The sequence below is a fragment of the Sturnira hondurensis genome, unplaced genomic scaffold (assembly GCF_014824575.4).
Source record: "Sturnira hondurensis isolate 20B ecotype Veracruz unplaced genomic scaffold, ASM1482457v3 Scaffold0021143, whole genome shotgun sequence".
Taxonomy (NCBI): domain Eukaryota; kingdom Metazoa; phylum Chordata; class Mammalia; order Chiroptera; family Phyllostomidae; genus Sturnira; species Sturnira hondurensis.
Genome location: NW_028093774.1, coordinates 17,565,388 through 17,586,070, shown reverse-complemented (window position 1 = coordinate 17,586,070; position 20,683 = coordinate 17,565,388). Strand labels below are relative to the sequence as shown.

At 39.6% G+C, this 20,683-nt stretch overlaps 1 protein-coding gene and 1 pseudogene across 1 annotated transcript in view; one reads left to right on the top strand and one right to left on the bottom strand.

The window, feature by feature from the left end:
• NRXN3 (neurexin 3) overlaps window positions 1-20,683 on the top strand; it is a 1,509,805-nt gene that overhangs the window by 462,615 nt on the left and 1,026,507 nt on the right. The gene's annotated exons all lie outside the window — the stretch shown is intronic.
• LOC118976660 (charged multivesicular body protein 1b-2-like) lies at window positions 5,148-5,782 on the bottom strand (annotated as a pseudogene).

Here is a 20,683-nt window from a genome sequence, read left to right as displayed (position 1 = left end):
CATCACAAGGCCACATCTTCATCTGAATGAAGAATCAGCATTCTCCTGCTGAATCCCTGGAAAAGGAGCTTTGCTTCTACCTTGGCTTTGCTTTAGAAAACTATGTGCCATATGGACACAAGTACTATAAGAGAAAGAAAATAGAAATAAGCAGGACTTGGAACTTTTTTTTCCTGAATCTTTACAGCAAGAGCCTCCCCTAGTTTCAGTTTTCAAAATCAGTGAGATATTTAAGGTCAGCTGTTTGCAAATTGTGGAGACTTCAGGTTCCTTGATAATGACAGAAGAGGAAACTTCTTTTTCCCTTTGGTCCTAAATCATTTCCAAATAGTGACATTTCACTGAGGAATAGACCTGGCTTGTTTTGCTAGTGCTTGCAACTTAAAGAAAAGTGACTAGACCTTCCAAAGCAGCTGACCAATTCGTAAGAATTGTTTCTGGAGAAATGGGTGTCCTGCTTAATGTCCCATTTCCATCTTGTGTGTGTCCTGTCACCAGTGATGGAAATAGGAAGCCACTCTGGTGAAAGGTGTGTGGGTGATCAGGACATACTTTCCCTCTCAATTCATGATTGATAACCCTTTGCTGGTTCATTGTGGTACTGGAATTGGGTGGGATGTGCCGAAACCCATGGACTGGTTGTCCACGCTCTGTGAATTCTGCTCCTATTGTGTGTTCTTCCACTGCCCCATTCAGTTCTCCAGAGCCATGGAGGAGAGAGAGCCTGCCTACATCACAGAGTGTCCACAGCAGGATGGCTGATGCTAGGGCAGGAGACAGGCAGGTGCTCACACTGAGGGGAACAGGCAAGGACCCTAAAGTGTGGGACAACTCGATGGTCACTGGGTTGTTTGAGCCTAGGCCTTAGTAAGTGGCTGCGGGTACTCCAGTGTAGTTATCTTAGCCAATTTCAGCTAATGATAATAACAATGAAGAAGAAGAATTAGAGATGGTAGTCAATAATGAACTGACCACTTATGTACTAAGCAGCGTGCTAAGTGATTACATTATGCATTCATTTAGGCCTCACACTGACTCTAAGAGATAGATATACTGTCAAGGAGGAGGGAAAGGAGGAAACCAAAGCACAAAGTTTGTTTGCTCAAGGCCATGCAGCCAGTTGAGGGTTGGAACTGGGATTTAAATTCACCCAGCCTGGTTCCAGAGCCCATACTGATAGCCATTATGCTCTATTTCCTCACTAGCTGTTTATCAGGAATTGTCAGAAAGTGAGAAATGGTTTTGCAGACTAACAAAAACTCACAAATAACTTCGAAATATATCAGGATGCCAACATATTCAATCATCATGGAGGAAAATCATTCTAGAACTTTGATGCCCAATTCAGTAGCCACAAGCTGCATCCGACTACTGAGCTCTTGAAATGGGCCTGGTCAGAGCCTCGGTGTGCTGTAAGTATAAAATACACATGGGATTGTGAACACTTAGTAGGAAAACAAAGTAACACATCTGATAATTTGTTGATTATATGTTGCAATGGTAAAAAATTTTGTATATGTTAGATTACATAAAATACATTAAAATGAATGTCATCTGTTTCTTTTTACTTCTTAAAAAATGTGGCTACTAGGAACTTTTAAATTGCATGTGACTTTCATTATATTTCTATTGGACACCACTGCTCTATAGACTGAAAGAAAACGTGAATAATCTAGTGCACTTCTTTCCTCATACCTGTGAAACTCAGTCATTCACCTGGATTAGCTTGTGGTCAACTTGAGAAAGTTTCTCCATTATTTGAATTATGACTTCAGAGCAAGAGATACTGGTCCATTTTGGGGGGATATTTCATTTAGAACACACTGAACTATTCTTATTCCAATGGAGTGCCCAGCAGAAAAAAGAAGGGCAGGCTAAGCAAAAATAAGTAAATGCAGATATGTAGATATTGACAGGTGGCTGGGGTTCAGACAGATGGAGGAAGTCTCTGCAGAATGCACCGTATTAGTGACAGTGAACATATCTTAGGAGAGTGGAGGACACTTAAGAGTACTTAAGGTCTCTGGGGAACAAGTTGTAGAGAATCTTGGACTTTAGGAAAGGGATTGCTTTTAGACTGACAAAAACTTACTTTCCAAGTGTCCTTGTAGAATTCTTTATTGACCAGAAGAATATTTTGTCATGATTGGCTTCATAATTTATAATGTACTAAAATTTCCAAATTTTCTATTTATTTTATATTAATGAGACCTTAGATGAATGATTACCAGTGAAAATTAGAGAGATACCTTAATCACACTAGCATTTTTATATAAATACTTTCTAAGGATGGTTTACTTGGAGAATATCCAAAATGGATAATGGCATCCACTCAACAATAATTTTCTCTCTCGCTCTCTTTTTTTCTACTTGTGATCTTGTCCTCTTCCTGAGCCTTTGTACTTGGCAGTTGATAATGGACTATGCCTTGTTTGGGGACTTCTTTTCACTGTATTAACCATACTGATCCTGGAGTTGGAAGATCTTAGAAGGGAGCCAGGATCTAACCAGGATCTAGATCTACCCAGGATCTAACAGCCAGGGTCTGTGGATTTTGGGCAAGTGTTATAATCAGGCTCTATATGTGAGGAGTAAGGAGGCCTTTAGAGGGTGGCACAGTAGACCACTCACTGTCCATATGGAGTTTACATTCTAAAATAGGCACATAAGGTGAAAAAAATGCTTGTATTTGACTTTGTCCTTGGCAAGGCTTTAAGCCACTTCAAAAGTCCCTGCCCCTTGAAAGCACCCAAAATGAGAGTTATTATCATTGATATCACTTTGTATTCCTGCTGAGGCATCTATTTTCAGGAGCCATGAAGGCTGGGCCTACTTGGAATAAGGCAAAGGGTTAGGTGGTGAGTAGGTAATTCACTCCCTCTCCTTTTCCTTTTTAGTTTGGATAGCCGAATTTGTGGAAGTTATACATGGATAGGATGCAGCTCCACTGTACTGTTTATTTTGCTATGAGTAAATTGGCTTGTATTGTGCTTGATATATTTCAGGCTCATTAATTCACTCTTTGTACCGAATATATAAAGGCAAAAGTGAAAAGGCAGTTAAGGCATGGCTTTTTTATTGAAGAGTTCTAACTCTGGTCAGGGAAACAGCCAAGTAGACACATGATTATGATACCATTTGAAAAGTGCCTTAATGAGGCCTGGACTCGGTGCCTCAGCACCACATAGAAGGGGCCAGAAAAATCACCGGTGTCAGCGAAGGGTTAGGGTATGTTTTTCTTCACAATTTAACTTATTGACTTCAGGAGAACAAAAGCTACAATTCCCATCAGTGGAAAATAACATAACTCTATTTCATAGATATTTTAGTTGGTAATAATCTCTTCTATGCTGCCTCAGGATGTTTCAATATAAGCAGACTTACCCTTTAGATAGGAAGGAGAAAACATCAATTATAAACAAAATGGAAGATTACCATATTGAGGTAATCTTCCATATAGTCAAATACCAAGAAAGTTAAATAGGTTGAATCGAAACCTAGCAAGAGTAATTTCTCATTTCATTAACCAGTGAAAATATTCTTTATACAAACTCTCATTTACAATAGGAAACATATATGAATGGTGAGTACTTAGCAAAAAAGTCTCCATGGTTGCACTTTAAATGCCTTCATGACTTAACAATGGAAAGATTTTTCTAAACAGTTCTGCTCTTCAATAGAACTTAATGAAATATTAAAATTCTTCCGTGGATGAATCATGCAATAAGTGATGAAAAACACCTTACCTACTTACCTTCTTAACCTAGGTTAGTAGTGTATTAGCTAAAATATAACTTGGTCGTTTCTCCACATTTGAGACTGTTAATAGAAAAAAATCGCAGGCCTTTGTTCATTTCAGTTGGGGAAAACAGACATATTTCTGAGGAGATGTAAAGTAGTGCAGTTGGCCACCAAACGTGTTCCCCCAAGGACCCTTGGCCTTGCAGAGCCCAGTCTTCTTCTGACCTTGGGATTTTAATATGTCCCCCACCCCTGTGTGGAACATACACGCAACTGCCACTGGTCTGGAAGTGATTTGCATGGCTAGGAAAAACATTTCATTCTAACATTTATTTCTACTTCATTTTCTCCAGTTGTTAAAGAGTTTTTGCTTAAGATAAAAGGACAAATGCATTTAACCAGGGCTTATGGCAGTTGTAACTTGAATGGACTCAATTTTGTTTTCTTCATTATTTTTTTGTTGGTTGGTTTAAAAAATAGGCCAAAATTCTCAAAAAGCAATCAACAGTTCTATGGAAAATGTAAATGATACTAAGGCCATTAGTAATTTTGTAAACCACAGTGTACTAAGGGTAGAGTAGAAATAAGAAAATACATTTCAATTTCATTTGAAAATATAAAAGGTTAAATTTCTGTGAGTCTTAGCAACAATGATATTTTAAAAAGAAAAATTTAAAAACTGTGCAAACATTGATTTCTTTAATTTAGTGTTGTATATTTTTTCTTATTATATTGGGAAATTATCAATGAGATTTTTTTAATTTCAGGAATTCAAACAATATCATTAAACTACTGGGTACAAATTTCAATTATAATCTAAATTTAAAAGCCAATAAATGCAGAATAAAAGTCAACTGCATTTGTGCTTGAACAGCAAAAACAAATGCAAAACATAAAACACAAAAACTAGCATTGTATGATAGTAAATGAAGTGTTTTAGGCTATGTAAGCATGTTAAGTAAACGTGTTTTCCCTGCTTTTATTTTTATGCATTGCATGTGAATGCAGAGATTTAAAACTACTTTGAATTAAAAAGAGATCAAAACCCTTCTTTTATACTTTCTCCTGTAGTTCTTTGTTGCTTGATTTTTCATGCAGTTTTGGAGGAAGATGTTTCATGTAGGTTGTACGTATGCTGATGCCAGCTTGATGAAAGTCATGTACAAAAAAGCGTCTCTCATTTTTCAACGGAGTGTATAAATCTAAAACCTGTCAAGGTGGAAGCTCTCTGGAATTTCTTAAAATATTGGAGAGTACAGCATGGCAAAAGAAAGCATTCTAAATAAACAGCATTTAAGCATTCTGTAATATATGGTGTTCTTAGTGTAAGTGGAGTGCACCTTCTCTATACACACACCAAATAGTTCAGAAGCAGGGGAAGTAAACAAAAGCACCAGTTCTTTAAATTACACTTGATCATGTAGATGAGCACCTCTCTGTGATAGTTCTTCCTGTTCCATGGAAGTAGCACAGGTGCCAACAGGTCCTGTCTGACCCAGTCGTAGTTCCTTATTGAGATCAAGCCCAGTTTGTTTCATCTGCCATTTCTTGAGGCAGCATATTCACTTGGTTTTGTGGTATTGTTAGGCTTGCAGTACTATGCATTATGTCTTTCATTGCTATATTTGAATGTCTGGTGTTTCAAATTGGTGTTCAAAGTTATCCATCAGGACAGAAATCTTTTCAAGGTTCATACTCTTCAATGTAGCATGCATAGACTTAAGTACAACTGCCATGGACTTGGTTACCTTGCCCCTTGCTATTGCAGTTTGAACCCTGGCTGCTGCCGCATCAACCCTGGCATTCATTCTCAAGAAATTAATTGTTTGGTTCCTCTGGCAGATTGCATTTTCAGCATGTATTTTTGCAACCTCTGTATTGCCTTTCTGAATGGACTCTTTAACCTTGGCCTTTCCAGCCTTTTCTTTATCACATTTCTTGGCATTCCTATTAAGGTCTTTTGCAACAAACTTCAAGTTAAATAGTTGTTTCTCCACATTTGACATGGTCTTATGCCTTTTCTTGGGAGGCAACAGCCCAGGGCAGTGGTGCAGGTTTAATGTGCGGGCACTCAGAGTTCCATCCTAGTCCTGACCTGTGGCTGGCTGGGCAAGTAGGTTGGCCCTAGAATATTCTTTTTAAAACATAAGAGGAACATACTCACTTCTCTACTAAAAACCCTCCAGTGGCTTTCCATCTTGCTCAGAAGCAGAGCTCAAGTTTTTCGGAAGCTTATGAGACCTTATAGGATCTGGCCCCTGCCATCTCTCTGCCCTCATCTCCAGTATGCTCCTCGTTCTCCTCATCGCCCCCTCCTCACTGCCCCCCTGATCTAGTTACATCAGCCTCCTTGATGTGCTTCGAATATGTCATTCACTTAACTGCTCAGGACTTAAGTAATTTCTGTCTGCCTGCCTGTAATTCTCTTTCCCCAAATGTCTATACATGGCTTGTTCCACAATGCTTTCAAGTCCTTGCTGAAATGTCACTGTATTTTATAGCCCTTCCCTAGCTAGCCTGAATAAATAATAACAAGCTCCCACCTTATCCTAGCATCCCTGTTCCCTTTTAGCTAGCTTTGGATAGTTCCTGGCATTAGTATTACTCAATAAGTGTTTGTTAAATGAATAATTTATTTTTCTTTTCTTACATGGTTTTCACATATATTGACCTAATAAGCCAATGGATAAATGAATGATGAGTATATTCTGTGGTACCAGAAGAAGCTATTATTTCCAGATGGACTATATTTCTGGAATGACTTTACAGTTCTTTATTGGGACAAAAGACCTAATCAGAACTTGTCAGGAACTTTTGGATTCTGCCAAGATAATATCTCACTTACAAATGGAAAGGGCCAGTAGTCATGTGCAGTAATGAAAAACAGGGATAGAGGTTGGGTAGATGGAGCAAGAGAGGGCTGGCCTGGCCAAAAGAGTCTTCCTCATGTTGAAAAAGCTAATTGATAATACCTGGTTAGCTTTTGGACTAAAAATGTGCCCTAGTTGCTGTGGCTCAGTGAATTGAGTGCTGGCCTATGAACCAAAGAGTCGCTGGCTCAGTTCCCAATCAGAGCACATGCCTGGGTTGTGGGCCAGGTCCCCAGGAGGGGGTATGTGAAAGGCAACCACATATTGGTGTTTCTCTCCCTCTCTTTCCCCATCCCTTCCCCTCTCTCTAAAAGATAAATAAATCAAATCTTTTTTAAAATGTGGGCGCATGTGCTTTTATTTGTGTGTATTGTATGTATAAACATTCTTTTGTATATGTAAGTATAAATACATATCATGTAGAGGATCAGTAAATGAGCAGATAAAAAACCTGTGGTACATTTACACAATGGAATACTGTGCAGCAGAAAGAAAGATGGAACTCCTACCCTTCATGACAGCAGGGATAGAACTAGAGAGTATTATGCTAAGTGAAATAAGCCAAGCAGTGAAAGGCAAATACCATATGATCTAACCTACAGGTGGAACCTAATCAATAAAACAAACCAGCAAGCAAAATGGAATCAGAGACATGGAAATAAAGAACAAACTGACAGTGACCAGAGAGGAGGGGGAGGTGGGTAACGGGGGAAAGAAGGGGAAGAGTCAAGTCAAGGAACATGTATAAAGGACCTGTGGACAAGGACAACAGCAGGGAGAGGACTTAATGTGGGAGGTGGAGGCTGGGTAGGGCAGGGGAGAGTAATGGGGGAAAAATGGGGACAACTGTAATTGAACAACAAAAGTTTTTTAAAGAATCAAAATAAAAGATCCCCAAAGTCTAAAGATTTGAAAATCCCAAAGGACTGTGAAGGCTCAGCAGAACCCTTGCTGCTTAAAGAACTAGAAATGTGGGGCAGGTTTGCAGAATTTCTCTAGTTCACTCCTAGCTCCCTGGGCATTACTTTATGCTGAGATTAACTATAGCTCACCAAATAACAACGAAAGTCCTGGATTTCATATAGCTTACTATCTGGTAGATGAAAACAAAGAGCAATTTAATAAATCTAAACTATAAGTGGTGGTATAATATCTGTGAAGAGAGGAAATGAAATAAAGTGTGATGAAGGAGGAGAAGATAATGGAGATCCATTATAGAGAATTGAGTTGGTAGGCAGCTGAGGCTTGCTTAACAAAAAGTTTAAGGACCTGCAGATGCAAAGACCTGAGGAATAGGTGTTTGTTGAATTCAAGGGCTTTTTAAAAATGAATTAAGAGAGATGAAAGTTTTGCAGAGCCTTTAAGCCATATGGTTTGGGCTGGGCAGGAATCTAATTTAAAGTGGATTGAGGAGAAAGTGATAAGTGTGGAACTGATGAAGGACAACTTTTGAAAGAGTTTTTCTGTAATCAGAATAGTCAGATGGGGTTGGTAATGAGATGGAACACGGCAACAAGAAGATGGGATGTTGAGGGGTAAGATTGTGGGCAAGATGATGATTTTGTCTTTCGAAATATCTTGGCTTAAGAGAAAGGAAGTCAAATGAAAAATACTCATCTATTGGTTGGATATATGAGTCTGAGCATAGAGAAGAACCACAGCTGGCTTAAACATTTAGGAGCCCTCTGCATGGAGAAAAAGAGTTGGAACTGGGAATGTGATGAGCTCTGATTGAAAAAGTACAGAGAAGAAAGAGTGGAGAGGTCAAGGTTGTGCCTTAGGGAACACATACATTAATAAAATCAAGAAAAAAAGAGTAGCTAGTTAAGAAATGGGAGAAGATAGGTTGAATAGATTAGATGTCATAGAAATCAGAGTTTCAAAATCTTTTCAAGAGGTTTTTTTAAGTTCTGTGTTATCATAAATATTTAGTCTACTTTTTATACTTTCAGACCAAATTTGAAGTAGGCTCTATTATAGTTGATTAAATATATAGCCCAAGAATGGTAGAATATTTGGGATAGTGTCTTTTTATTTCCAGTAAATGGGATTGATGCTCTTCTATTCTTTCTGCTATTGTTTTCTCTCCTTACTTTGAAAATTCTCAAAAGATGATTTAAAATGGAGTTATCATTAGTGTCATACTCATCACTGTCTTTTTCTTCTCCTCTTCTTGCTCTTCTTTCATCCTTATCACCACTATCATCATCAAAACAATCATCACTACTAGACCCCATGAAATTAGTTATTTTTGTAATTTAATAATTTGGTTAGAATTCCTGAGGGGCATGCATGCTAGTAGAGAAGGATATATTTACAGCAGTTCTGGTTATATATTGAGTACTTATTGAGTGTCTAGTTCAAAGATGGACATGATTCCTGCCCCGTGTTTTTTAGTTTAATTTCTTAGAAAAAAATAATAGAGAATTGGGAGGGAAAAGAAATATTCAAAAGGATTGCAAGAGATTAAGACTACAAATACATGGTGTCGCTAGAATAATTTGTCAGACACTTCTTCTCTATGCAGATTAGTTAGCTGTGCAAAGCATATGTAGAATAGCCTTGGAATGTGGATTCAGGGTAACATGGTGACTATATATATCTTATTACCAAGTGGAACAAAAGTGGACTGTCTCCTCTTTTCAGGTAAAAGCAATGTGGTCTTATGACACTTCTCTGGAGTATAATTTGGCTCATTTTCAGTTCTTGTGGTCTGTTGGCTTCCTTGATCCACACTCCTTCTTCCCTTTCATGCCCTTTTTCCTCTCTCCTGATTCCTCTCTCCCTCCTTCCATCCTCTCCAGCATTTCTCACTTCTCCTACTGAATTTTTTTATCACTGACTTGACATGTACTAGTTGCCCAAACCAGAGATTTGGAAGTCATTATTATTTCCCCCTTTTCCCTTAAGCATTCCTCTAAGACCCATTTTTCCCCTAAGGCATGTTGATTTGACATATGTCTTTCCCTTTACCACTGTCTTAGTTTACTTGTACATTCTTTTCTGGATTTATTCCTGCATAAACATGTAGAACAGTTCATTACTCATGTTTTGAACCACAGACCAAGACTAGGACAGCAGTGTGAAAATAGATTGAATGAGGGAGACATTGGATTTGGAGTTAAGACTAGTTAGGAAGCTATATTGTACTAGTTCTTGTGAGATTTAATCCAGAGTCCAACTCTCCATAGCAGAACTGGACATTCTGCATTGAGAATTCACTACATATTCCTCTTATGACTTCACCATACATATATGTATGCTGACATGTATAATATTTTTACTGAAAGGTAAGCTTCTTAAGGTAGGGGCCACATCATTCATTATAGAACCTAATACTTGTAAATTCTCTATGGTTGCTTTTGGATAATTAAATAAAAATGGAAGCCTAAAGAGTACAATTATAGCAGAAATAGAGCAGAAAAATGATTATAAAAGACTTGTTTGGTATTCAATAAAATATGCTTGATAAATTGATACTACGGCAATGCAGAGGGAAGGATCAGATATATCTATAAAAATTTCAACTTGGGTGACCATTAACAGAAATAAGGAAGTCAAGTGAAGGAACTGGTGAGTTTGCTTTTAGACAGGTTGATTTCAAGGGTCTTCAGAGAATTTTAATTTTAGACAGATAAACTCTTCCAGCAGACAATCCAGATCTGGGGCCTGAAGCTTTGGAGAGCATTTAGGGTAAGAAGTGCCAGTAGTTGAAATTAGTAGCTGAGATACAGTAGCAACAAAGAGAAAAAGAGCCTTCATCAGATGCTTGGGAAAATCCTATTTTTAAGGAATTTGGAAAAGATGCTGATAATATAGGCTGAAAATGAGTCATCAAAGAGTTACTTGGAAAGTGTACAGTCAGGGAACCCCAGAAAAGAGAATTTTGAGGAGAGAGTAACAGAGAAAAATGTCAGCTATTGCAGATATCAAGTGTTCTGAGGATTGAGACCTACTTAATTAGTAAGCTATTAGCAGTCTTGGTTTAGACTTTTTTTACTCATGAGTTAAATATGTTTTGTCCTGGTAGGCAACTAAGTTAAAATGCAGTATTTTGAATGCTGTTGGCCAAGGTGGTAAAAATTCTCTCCTTTTTCATCTGTGGTTTAATGAAATTTATTTTATTGGTTTTTCTTGGTGCCATATCCTCTAGCCACACAGGCAAGTAGAATCCAGTGATAGAAGCCAAAGTGATACAAGCTAAGCATCTGGATTTATTCCATTACCACTTTTGATATCCTGTAACCATTATTAAGTGTTAAGCAGTAGATGTAGTATTGCTGATAGATTCACGTTGATCCCTTGACTTTTCTTTGCTCTGGATTTAGGACACTCTAGTGTTTCTTAATTTTCTCTATTTTCTGTACATTAATAGTTTGGGTAAGAGTGAGACAGCCTTAGATGAATCTTAATAAGCCTCCAGGTACTATAGGCCATGGTGTTCATATTTTTTCTGGGGCAACCCATGAAAAGTAAGTATCTCTTACTTCTCACGTATCTCCTCAACCCTTGGACAGTGGTAAATGCAGAAGACATTTGCTGGTCAAATTATATCAGGTAGGGACACATATAGATTTTTACCTTTGTGAGGAAAGAAAACTGAGATGAGGGCATGACCAGTAAATGCCTCCTTAAGAGGCAATTAATGAAACATTTGACAGTAGTTCCATGCCAGTCCAAAATCAAATCTACAGGTTAAGGAAGGAGCCAGAGGTAAGAGTGGGTTTTTCATAAATCTTAGCTTCTTCTCAGCTGTTAAATACCTGTTAGAACTTTGGTGATAGGAAGGTCCCACCACTACCATATATTCCCTAGCCTTGCTGCATACTTTTTTATACCCTTAATCACTCCAGTTTGGCCTGAGTAGTTGGTACTAAGATTTTGACCTGCTGGTTTGGATTGCAAAGAAAGTTGGTAAATGGAGTGACTACTGATTCAAATATGCCTCTTACAGTTTCTGGTCTGCCAGCATTCCTTGACTCATGGCTTCATCTCTCCAGTCTCTGTCTGCACTTTCACATTGCTGCCTTCTCTGTGTGTGTCTGGTCTTTGCTTCCTCTTTACAAGGATACAGGCAATTGCATTTAGGTCCCTCCTGGATACTTGATGATACTATCCAGTATACCTCCAGTATCTTGAAGAGGTCGCCTCAAGAGCCTTGACTTAATCATATTTGCAAAGACCCTCTCCCAATAAGGTAGCATGCACAGGTTCCCAATGTCTTTGGGAAACATCACTCAGCCTACTACTACAGGGACCAATATCTTTCCACCTTTGCAAGCTCAAAGTGTTTAGTCTCACAGGGATTTGGTTTGCCTACAAACATACCTCATGAGTAAACAGTTTTCAAACTGATGGCTCATTTAAAAGAAGCTGGGAACTATTGTCAAGATGGGCTAATTTAGGTCAGTCTCATGCCCCTGAATAGGCAGGTAGGGTCACATTCCCAGTTCTCAGTATAAAACCAAAAAAATATACCTATTGAGAAGTTAAGTAACTAGAAGAGCTGGTTGGAGTTGTGAGCAAGTCAGCAATGACATCCAGTTCCTCTTATGTGGCCCTGTTTTGTATAGATCTTTTCCCAGTCCTGGGAAGTGGGTGTGCTCAGCTGGCCTGGCACTCACTCTTCTGTGTCCAGCAGTAGGTTTTGTCATCTGTTTCACCAGGAGGGTCATGGGGAGGGGAATTGATGTGGGATCAAGAGAGAAGAGGAGCTCTGGAGTGCAAGTTCAGAGTAGGGAATGCACCAATTTTTGAATTAGGGAAGAACTTCATTACTTGAACTTGGGATGCAGACGCTTCCTAGCTCCTCTATGCATGTGATACCTTTCTCACGTATAGTCTAAGGAGGGGCATGGGCCCCAGGAGGCCCCAGGATAGGTCCTCTGCAAGGCTCTCATGGGTGCTCCTGAATGTGCTTTCTTCAGTGTACACACCTGACACAAGCCTAGCATTTCCTTTATGATTCTGGTTGCTGAGGAAGCTGGATTTAAGGAGGGATCTCAGGGAAACCTCAATTGTTTTTCTCTGCTGTATAAAGACATTATAATAATAGTTATTGAGCACATAGGCACTCAAGCCAGACTTACCTGCATTTCATTCTGGCTCTACAACACAATAGCTGTGTGACTTCATGCAGATTTTACAACCTCAGATTCCCAGTTTCTCTTTCTGTAAAATGAGCATAATAGTTACCAACACTTACCTTGTGGCAGGAGCTTTCCTATACCTAATCTTCTGTGAGGTAAGTGCTGTTATTATCCCACTTCAAAGATAAGAAAACCAAGAGACAGAGAAGTTAAGTAAGGAATTCAAGCAGAGCAAGAATTTGAACCCAGATAGTTTTGCTTCAGCGAATGTGTTCACCCTGCTTTATGCTGCCTCTCATGCCTCAAGCTTTTGTAAGTATAAAATAGGGTGGCCATGGGAAGTCCTAGGTTCTATCTGTTGTCCAAGTGAATTATTAATAGTGCTCTCTTTTCCTCTCAGAAGTATCATAGTATCATGTCTCTGTGTGGATATTTGTCACTTGAGGATCAAATAATTATCTGCTAAATACTAAGTAAGGACAATGCCTGGCCCAAGAAAACACTCCATTAAAGTTAGCTATTGCTACTTCTACTACTACCATCATCACCCTCCCCCATGATAATCACAAGTCTGGGAGGGCTAGTGCTGAGGGTTAATTCAGGTTCTGAAGATACATATCATGGGAGCCACCTTTCTCCTTTTTCACATTGACTCCAGTCACAACGCAACAATCTTTCTTGCTTTGTGTCATAGGCAGCCACTCTTAACTGGTCAAATGTAACAGGCGAAATGAAAATTATTTGCCATTTCTCATTTTATTAAATGGAAGAATCCAAGGTCCCAGTGTATGGAGAATGTGAATTTAGGCTGAATTTGTGGGTTTCTCCATTTGTATTGAAACAATTGATTCCTAAAGTGGATAATGAATTTTGGACCTCTTTAGCCACTATAACCCTTGTCTACAATATTTTTCTCTGCCTATTTCTCTCTATTATTTGTACCTCTAAGAAAATTTTAATTCATAATAACTTCTCATTCTCTGACTATAATTTGATAAAAGGCCATGAAAATGCTATAGATATGGGCATGGTATAAATAAGGAGAAGGAGTGAGTCACAATAGGGATTATAGTTGACACCTAAGATCCATGACTTAGAAAAGCTGTCTTCACATGTGATTTGTGTAACTGGTAGTGGAAGTCATTTCAGGCTGGTTTTACATGGCATAAGGGACATCTAGTGGTTGTCGAGGTCTCTGCAGATTTACTGAAGGTATTGCAAAGTCATAGGTGTGTGTATGGGGACTAAGTACCATCATCTTGCAAGGGAGCTCCCGAAAGGGTGGCCTCGTTTGTTGCGTGACTCTTTATTCTGAGGTTAACAAAGAGTAAAGAAACCTATTTGTAAAACATCAATTTGAGCTCTATATTAGTGTCAGTGTGAAAGAACTCTTATTTGTACCAGGTTGGAAATGACTCTGTTATCAGGTACCTGCCAGCTTGGCATATTCTCCTCACTTTCCCCACCTTTTCTGCTGATTGAAGAGGGGCTCTTTGGACCACTTTGAAAAGCCAAACATCTGATTAGAGACTTTGTTAGGCTAAGAGGCAGAGGTGCTTAGCAGGCCAGGCAAAAAATAGTTTATAATTGCTTCTCACAGGCAGATCTCCCTTTTTGGAAGTTGCTTGGCTATCAGGAAGCCGTAGAGCTCTGTGCTATGTGTACTTTGTGTAAATGAATGGGCTTCACATTATAAGAGGATGGACTGCAAAGCCCTTGTGTGAGCTTGTTTTCTCAGCCCCAGGGACCTCCAGGAACTTGCCCATTGTTCAGCACCTGTTGGTATGGATATCATCTGTCACTATCCATGGTTTTGAACTCACTGCTTCTGTCTTCTGGGATGCATAGAACACTTACTTGCTTTCCTCTTATTCTACTACTGTTTCCAACCAACTGTGTTAGACTTCTTGAAGGTTCTATTTTATTGAATCTTTTTTATAGTATTTCCCCTTGTTCTCCTGCTTTTGGGACATTTATATAATCTCTTTCCAAAAGCTATTTGGCATTCCTGTTGCAATCTATATTCTTTCATGGTAGTTGGTGGCAGTTAGAAGTTGCTAGCTGTGGCCAGAGTTTCATTGTTGGGGACTCATTCTTGCTTTTCAATTCTGAGTACAGATGATAAAGGCTCTGAGGTTCTGTTTTAAAATCTCTGTGTGTTTTCTACAGTGGTTGAAGCTACATTGTTATAAAGGCCTGGACAGTAGTTCCTTTGGGTGCTCCAGAGTGGGAGGCACTGTTGGTGCTGAGATTTGTCAGCCAGTGTCTTAGAAAATCTTGCTAGGATTTTTGCTTGGCTTTTAGCTCTTTCTCCTGTTAGTGTTCTACCAAGACACATAAACTACTGACAGCTGCCACTCTGGTGTGCAGAACTTTCCATATTGACAGCCTTAAAATACAAACACATTTCCTAAGCATGCAAACTAGGGAAAACTCAACTAAATATTCAACAGTTCCACCCAATTCTTTTTAACTGCCTGTGGTACTTAGCTTTCTGCCTTCTCATCTTGTCACTTATTGTCAAGTGGAATGAATGTAAAGGGTTCTTTCTCTCTTATAGTTCTCATTGACTTAGAGGCATCAGAAAGTAGCCTGTGTGAGCTTCCTTGCTATTCCTCCTCTTATGAACATGTACTGACTCTGTGTCATGCACTGGGATGGGCACTTAGAAATATGAAGGAGAAAGACTATTTCCTTCACTTGAGAAACTCCGAGTCTACCAGGGAATACAGACAGTTATAGCACAATGTGATAGTTTCTGTGGCAGAAGTTAGAACATGGAGCCATTGGCTTTTGTGTTAGAGGAAAACAAAGGAGCAGAGAGGAAGAAATCAGCTGTGGGTGGGAGTGGAATGAGCAAATATGTTGATGGAAGCTTCCCGAAAGAGGTGATACCTGAGTTATTCCTCCAATGATAAACAGTCATCATTCAGATAGGTAACTCAGTTCAGGCTCTAAGGGGATGGTGTATTGGAAGAAATGCAGGACTTTGGCAAGGCTGGCAATGATGAGGTAGGGACTAGATCAGGAAGAGTCTTTTATGTGATGCTTAAAAGCTTGCACTTGATTCTGAAGTTGATAGAGAATCATTGAAGGGTTGTAAGCAAGAAATGACATGATATCCCCAGTGAAAACAGTGAAGCAATTAGAGTCATTGCTAGTCCTTGAAATAAAAATAGCAGTAGAGGAGTCCTAGTGATTCAGAAAGGTATCATTTAAATTTTGTCACCTTTCTAATCAAACTGCTAAAAGTTTCCTTGTACTCTACTGGTTTCTCTTATCCCCAATTGTATAATGGCTATATTTTTAGAGGTTTGTATAATCAGGTACCACCCACTCATCTGATCTTAGTTCCTCGGCTTTGTGACAGGTAACTGTCACACTAGGCAGGTTGTTGTCCTCATCAGATACTATAAAACAGAAGGAAATGTAGGTGTTCACTGAGTAGGTCTGTTTCATACATAAGCAAATGTAAGAAGAATGGGCAGTTACTGAGCCTCTGCTAGGTGGCTGGCACTTCAGTACATACTGGGAATACACTGGTGTCTACATCAGAAACTCATAGCCTCTGTGTTTAGGGAATGTAAGTCTAGAGTAGGGGTCCTCAACCCCTGGGTACTGGTCCATGGCCTGTTAGGAACTGTGAGTGCAGTCACCTGAGCTCCACCCTGCCTCCTGTCACTCTCCCTCTAGTCCACAGCAGCTGAGTTTCACTCCAAGCTCTACCCCCTGTTTTTCTCCTGCCCTGTCTTCCATGAAACCAAGACCAGTCCCTGGTGACAAAAAGGTTGGGGAGTGCTGGTCTAGAGGACAGTAGTAGTTCTATTTCCAGAGAGCAGAGGGGAGAGAAATACAATCTGGGTCAAGTTTATGATCACAGACACTTGCACATTCATTAATTGGAGTGACAAATATATCTCACTCTAATTTTGATATAAAATATATCTCCCCTTAAGTATCATCCAACATTTTCTGAGCATGTTGGTAACAAGAATTATACCTCATGTTCCTTTGTATCCTCTGCGGTCCTGCTAATGGATATGTAACACATTTACATGGATTTTCGTTTCCAATATTCTAGGATAGGTAATCAATTTACATTAAATTGACTTCTGTGCTAGAGGACAACAAGGGTGGAGACTAGGTTCACCTCTAGTTCCATCTCTCAGTGACTGGTGGCAACTTCCTAGAGCAGTGTCTTGAGAAGAATTCTGAGGCTCCACCTGGGTTTGGTGGGAAAGGGAGTAGAGTAGAATGATATCAATTAACAATAAAGGCCATCTGCCAGGAAGGAAGAGTAAAGACACATTGCCAACATAGCTCTAAGAGATGGGAGAGTTTTCTGTCCAGGTATGGCTGGAGGATCATTGGGCAAACTTTTTTCGATTGTCTAAAAAGATTTTTCACCATCCATTGACAAGGCCTGTCTTGGAGAACTATGGTTCATGCATGCCAGCTCATGTCCTATTTATTTGCCTGGGTTTGTCTATGCCAAGTCTGATATGTCTGTGCTAAATTCTTACTTCTTGGATTTAGTAGAAGTTTAGTAGGCTCTGCAAGAATGATAAAGCCTGCATTAGCAAATCTTATCTCTTGTGATAGACTGAGCCTTTACAGTATCCTAACTACCTCACAAATTTGATTGGCTGAAATTTTTTCTATGGGATACATGGACATATGGCAGCCTCTTCCTGATCTGCCTTTTTAACTGAATAAAAGTTCTAAGAAAGTTCTTCTTGAGAATAAAAATGAGACTTTCACTATCTGCCAACAGATAGGAATCTTTGTCAGCTTCTTAGCATCTGTAACTGAGCATAAACCTATCTGATCATTTCCCTTTCATAACAAATCTATCAGGGAAACACAAAGTAGTAGTGCAGGAAGTAACGACCTGCAATATTAGCAAGGCTGATATTACGGGTCATTAGCAAAGGGACATTTGGGCTGGCAAAAGTGGCCCTTTGACTCATGGGGGCAGAATAACTTGACTGGTACACAGCATGCAGGTGCATGCTCTCTCTCTCTCTCTCTCTCTTTCTTTCTCTCTCTCTTCTCTGGAATACCTGCCTGCCCACATGACTGTATGCTTTCTTCAAAATGGGAAGAGACTCAGGATTTGCCTGGCCCAATATCACTTTGCCTGAATTTTTCCTGTTATTCCAACTCACCTTATGTCCCTTTAATCTTTTCCTGACCACTCTTTTACAAATGGGACCATAGACCAGAGATTATAAACTGGCAGTTCCTGGCAAAATCAAAGCTAGCAAATATATTATGTTCAACTCACAGGGTGTTGGATTAAACATATTTTAATAATTTAATTGACTGCCAGTGTTGTACTACTTTTTTCAATTTTGTCAAGAGTCTTTTTCATCCTTATTAGAAGCCCTGATACTTGGACATTGTTTAGGCTCCTGCCTGCAAGCCTGAAACTCAGGTCCCATTTTCTATGTCTAGTGCTTAGTTTTTGTTTTTGGCACATCCTGACCACAGTTAACAGAATATAAGGATGACAGCAGTGGTATCCACGGTATGTAGCAGTTGGGTCTTCAAGCCCCAGGTTGGACGTCAGCTGCAGCTCAGCAGGCAGTTAGTTTACTGACCCCTGTTAGCAAGACCACAGATGCAGATGTGGCCCCGGCCATGCCAAACATTAGGTTCTTCTGACTTTGGAAGCTAAGAGGACCATCTGCTGCCACATTTGTGCTTGGACTTCACTGCTGGAGTTTGGTTAGTGGTACACTGTGATAGAAAATGATGCTAATGATAATGAACCCTAAATCGGTGCAGATGTACGGATGGGGAAAGAGAGAGAGAAGAGTGGAAAGGAGGGGAGGGGAGGGGAGGGGAAGAGGAACAAGGGAGAAGGAATGGTGATTACTAGGCATTTACATATATTATAAATACTGCTGTCTCTTAGGCTGACAGTTGGCTTAGAACTTATCCTCAGAGAGAATCTTTTCTTCCCAATAACTCTACATCAGGCTAAACTGTCTGTTGACTTAGTTCTAGCTTTTAAGAGAAAATAACAAAATTAACAGTGATTACTACCATTTATTGAGTGCTTATGAAAGGCCAAAAACTGCCTAAAGTACTTCTGCATGTGATAATATTCCCTGTGCAGTGAGACTGGTTATCTACCTTCCACAGTTGAAAAACCTGAGTCTGAGGCCAGTTAAATCTATCCAAGGTCACAGGGTAACGCAGGACTCAAATCCTGGTTAGTGAGATNTCAGGCTAAACTGTCTGTTGACTTAGTTCTAGCTTTTAAGAGAAAATAACAAAATTAACAGTGATTACTACCATTTATTGAGTGCTTATGAAAGGCCAAAAACTGCCTAAAGTACTTCTGCATGTGATAATATTCCCTGTGCAGTGAGACTGGTTATCTACCTTCCACAGTTGAAAAACCTGAGTCTGAGGCCAGTTAAATCTATCCAAGGTCATAGGGTAATGCAGGACTCAAATCCTGGTTAGTGAGATTGCAAAGTCCTGAGTCTGAGGCCAGTTAAATCTATCCAAGGTCACAGGGTAACGCAGGACTCAAATCCTGGTTAGTGAGACTGCAAAGTCCATGATGTTAACCACTGCCCTGTGCTTTTGCTTGAGTCTAGCATCGAATCTAATGAAGATAAGCACCGATTAAGCACTGGTACAGCCAGGTGCTATTTCGCACTTTAAAAGGTATAATACATAGTTTTTGCTGAGAAGGTATTGAAGCTATTTTGAAAAGACAAGACCTGTGCTTATTCAAAGATAACAAAGTAGAGTGTTTTGAGTGACAAATGAGTGGAGTGGATGGTTCATAGAAGGGGAAATCATAGCCTACCAGAGTCATCAGTTGCTGGAGGGACAGAGGGGGAGGGGGGTAGGATGTGTGATTTTTGTGGCCACAGCAGAAGCAAGATTCTTTCACGGTGCTTTTCATTTGTTTGCCCTGAGCAAGAGTGTTATACAATAATAAGATGAGCACAGAAGTTTATCTAGAAGCTACACCATCCTAGAAACTGAAGAGAAAAAGCTCTCTTCATTATTATCTGTTGTCATTGGGATTAAACTTGGGTGAGAGATAAATACATCTTAGTCTTTTGTTTGTTGTATGTAAACTGCTCTACACATGGGTGTAAATTTGAAAGGCTTTATTAGGATTCATAGTCAACATTGTTCCACCTCAAAGCACTCCGACATTGGCTTCACACCGTTCTGTGTTGTCTAGCGTAGTCACTCGAGACAATGTCCCCCAGCGTCCTGACCTTCAAACATCCTCCACTGACCTGGATCGGAGCAATGGTGCTCAGTCATGAAGTCATGGACCTATAAATGATACTCTTATAAGCTGACCTGATGGTTTTTATTGAAATTGTCCTAGATGTAGACCCAAAGAGAGTTAAATAGGCTTTAAAAACAAGAGAACAGAAAGGCCAGCTGGTAAACCTTCTATTTCTCAACAGGAGAATTAGTACCAGGAAGCCATCTGGGCACTGCAGGGCACATGCCCACACTCCCCCCATTTCTTCTAGTTCCCTTACTGGAGTGCATAGGGATGCGGCATTTATGACTAAGTACATGGAAACATGTTCTTAGGAAGCTGAGAACAGAGTAGCCTGGGATAAGACAGAAGAGGGAGAAATGAAATACTTCTGTGAGCTGGGACCATCTCTACTCATTAGATTCATTCTCTATGTTCCAGTATAGTCAGAGAGATCTGGGTTCCAGTTGTCTTGGCTCTGCCCTTAATGTCCTATGTCCTGGGCATACTGATCCCCTCTGAGCCTCATTTCTGTGAAACAGGGCTAATGCCAGCTTCTTTGCTTGTTAATGTGGATTATATATGACAGTGTTTTTAAAGGGTCTAGCATATAGTAGGTGCTCAGTAGATGGCAAGTATTTTTATTGTATCATTCCTGCTACCATAGTTTGCTTTACTCTTGCTATTGTTTTGTGTGTCTCTATATTACAGTTTACAGAGGCATTCAAGTGCAG